We start from the raw sequence: 3,677 nt of genomic DNA, 5'->3' as shown, positions 1-3,677 counted from the left end.
TGAACTATGAACTGTGCACCAGAAACGGTTTCATCTATTGGCCTTCACTAAGTGACGCACACCCCGGTCCCACTCAACCAGCCCTGCCTCGGTGTGACGGTGCCTGTAGCTGCACCCAGACAGAGCCCAGCACCCTGCTGCCTCCATGTTTAGTCCAAGTGTCTTCATATTAAACATGTCACATGTCCAAAATGTCCCACACTGAACTTCAGATGAACGCTTCTCTCTGTATGTGAAGGACAGACAGTGATTCATGGAATAGAGACTAATGCAGTGCCCGTTCACCCTGCTGCTTTCTGCTACCGGGCTGTGTGTGAAGTATGTGTTGGACTTTTAGGGCCTTTTCACACCTAAAAGTCTGAACCCAATTCATGTTTTTGTTACATTGTATCCATTTAGTCCAGTTAGCTTTGCTTTCACACTGCAATTATGCCAGCAGACTGGGACAAAGGACTTTACATGACATCACTGTGTGGGCTGTGTCTCCCTATACTGGACATTGATTGGTTTGTTGATGGTTACGCGTCTGATGTCGAATTGTTGTGAATGAGTGTTAGTGTGTGTGTGTGTGTGTGTGTGTGTGTGTGTGTGTGTGTGTGTGTGTGTGTGTGTGTGGGGATGGGACTCGATACCCGGGTCCAAATTTCTCAAAACCTGAAAATCAATAATGTCCAACCTTATCGATACTGTTATCGAGTAGCAGCCGCTGGTCCATTAATTCCCCCCCGCCAGTCTTTCCCCTCTCTGATCTGTGCTCTGAATCAGCTGTCAAGCTGTCTGTCACTGACTCCAGCCTGTGCTGCCGTGCCGTGCAGACGTGAGTGACTGTCTAAGTAATAAAACTTGTAATTGGATTAAGGATTGAATCACATGCATCACGCGTGACGTGACACGCCCCCTGTTCACTGTTCATTTGATCATTCATTTCATTTGGTTGTGAACTTGCGTGACAGACCAGTCGACACAGGAGGAAGCCACAGGATGGCCGAACGCGTGAAATGATCAAAAGCTTGGCTGTACACTTCACCAAAGTGAAAGATAAACCTGAAGCCAAATGCCACCCAAGGTATGCATTGTCCACGGACGCCACGCAAGTCCCCTTCGTTGACATAATCCACTTGATAAAATAATCCCAAAATATGCGGTCCCAGGCAGTGATGAAAGGTCCTTGTGCCATGCGTCCTGCTCTGTGACACGTCATGACATGTACCGTTGTCCGACCATATTAGGAGGGCAGGCGGCAATGTAGCCTAATAATAGGTGACCGTGGGTATAGAGCATTGATTGTATTAGGTATAGAGGCTATTCTACCCAGTGTAGATATTAAATGTGTATTCCGTAAAAAAAGGAAAAAAAATTAGCCCAAATAGTTTGCAGTGCACAATAAATGTGTTTTCACAGCAATATAAAATTGGCAATATAAAAGTGAGAGAGGGAATTATGACCTGTTTAACTCCTTGTAACCGCTTGTTATAGGCTATAAAAAATACTAATGCCAAGATTTTTGTTTCAATCAAAGCAAATATTTAAATTAAAATACAGCCATTAACCCTTGTACCCTGCTATCTTTTTATAACTCATCTTACTGTTGGTCCAAGCAACTACCCAAAATATGAATAATTAATAAGATTATTATTAATTTTTTCCCAAACATTTTTTATATATATTTTTTATTCATTGGTAACTTCATCCCTCATTATGTGTACCAACATTTCATACTTAGTCAGAACTTTAACCCCTCAAATGCCAGTGTCCAGTAGTACTGTAAGTACAGTAAAAGTACAGTAAAAACACAATTTCCCATAAATTTTTGTTCCCATAAATGCAAAGTGGATTTTTCAAGGGGGGGATTTCATAGCCTGGGATAGGTCAAAGATTGGCAGCAACATTCAGTATACAATGTAATTTCTATCTGTAAATTCAGATTACTTTTGTAATCAGATTACTAATTGTAATCAGATTACTTTTGTAATCAGATTATCATCAGTGATGTCGTAAGATGTTTTTGGTCACTAATGACGTCACTGATGACATTCATAGACATTGTGACATCATCAGTGGTTTTCATATTTACTGCATGATTTGAGCCAAAAAAGCAAAAAGTGCCTGTTTAAGGACTTCCAGACTTTTTCCCCAAAAAACACAAATGAGCTTTAGTCCAGCATCTATCCTGGTCTAAAGGCTTCAAATTAGTAGTGTGCACTGTAAAATTCTGTTTTTGAATATTTTCCCATGTTCGGCATACAGATCAATTTCCTGTACATTTCATGAAAACTGCATGTAATTGGTTGTTGTGCCAAAACTGGGGGAATAGGGGGAAATAGCGAAACACAATAGAAACTAGTAATTACAAGCCTTGACTCGAGGTGAGATGTGTAACATCAGGGAAATAATCTTTTTTGGGGAAAAAAGCTGGAGGTCCTAAAAAAAGTGTTGTTTTTGTTCAAAATTAACATTGAAAACAATGGGAAAACTATGCAATGGACTTTGAGGCCATGTAATTCCCCCAAATTTTCAGCCAACCACAAAATTCCATTTCAAGGTCAAATTTCAAGGTGTTTGGTCCAGGATGATAGAATAAAAACATAATGTGAGTGCATTTTTTTTTTCAATGGCTGGAGGTCCCAAAAAAGTATGTTATAATGGAAGTCAATGAGAATTTGCGGTCCATGCAACAACCGCCAACAGTAAACATGCAAGTATTTTCTCTACAGGAGGCCACGAAGTGTTCTAACATGGTGAGAGGGAGACTTTTGTAAAACACACAGAAAAAAAGACCTGAGCACACTTTTGGCCTCAGACCACCAAAAATGTCAAAACCCCATCCGTGCGAATGTTAAAACGATCCAACCGTTGGACTAACAGGGTACAAGGGTTTTCATAATAGTTGTTTCCACTGGTTCAGTATCAGCACATCTTGAAAAGTCTGGAAACAAATCATAGTGGTGTAAGGATAACAGTTACTCGGTATGTGAATAACATTTATTTTCTTTATTGTTGGAAAAAGTGTTGCTGAGTGCTGATGTCTGTGACTGTGCTGCTGATATTATTTTACTATTTGCATGTCATCATGTGGACCCTATTCCTTTTCAAATAAATGCACAGCAACAGCATCAGCAGTTTTTGTTCATTGGAGGCGAGGCTAATCCTTCTGTTCAGAAATAAAACAGTCACAGACTCAGTTGTTGTCTTGTTGTTACAGTTCTGTAACAAAAAAATTGTCGTCATGTCTTTCCACCAAATAATACAAAAGAAAAGTATCGATAATGGACCCGATAAGCACCCGGTTCGTTAAGCAGACTCGAAAATGGTATCAATATTAATAAAAATGAACGAGTCCCATCCCTATGTGCGTGAGAGTGAGAGTGAGTGTGTGTGTGTGTGTGTGTGTGTGTGTGTGCGTGTGCGCGTGCGTGCGTGCGTGCGTATGTGTGTGTGTGTGCGCGCGCGTGTGTGTGTGTGTGTGTGTGTGTGTGTGTGTGTGTGTGCACGCGTGTGCACATGCGTGCGTGTGTGTGTGTGTAAATGGGTTTGTTGGTATCAGGAGGGGGGGGTGAGGTTTTTTCTTTGTCATTTGAAACAGCGTTTTGGAGTTTGACTCACGCCACTTTGGAAATGACAAAACTACCAAAATCAGTCATTTAATGTCTAGGCTCTTATATAGGCTCCTACTGCCA

Source organism: Poromitra crassiceps, assembly GCF_964638095.1.
Source record: "Poromitra crassiceps genome assembly, chromosome: 6".
Lineage (NCBI taxonomy): Eukaryota > Metazoa > Chordata > Actinopteri > Beryciformes > Melamphaidae > Poromitra > Poromitra crassiceps.
The sequence above is the reverse complement of the archived record's forward strand: the minus strand, read 5'-3'. Positions refer to the sequence as shown.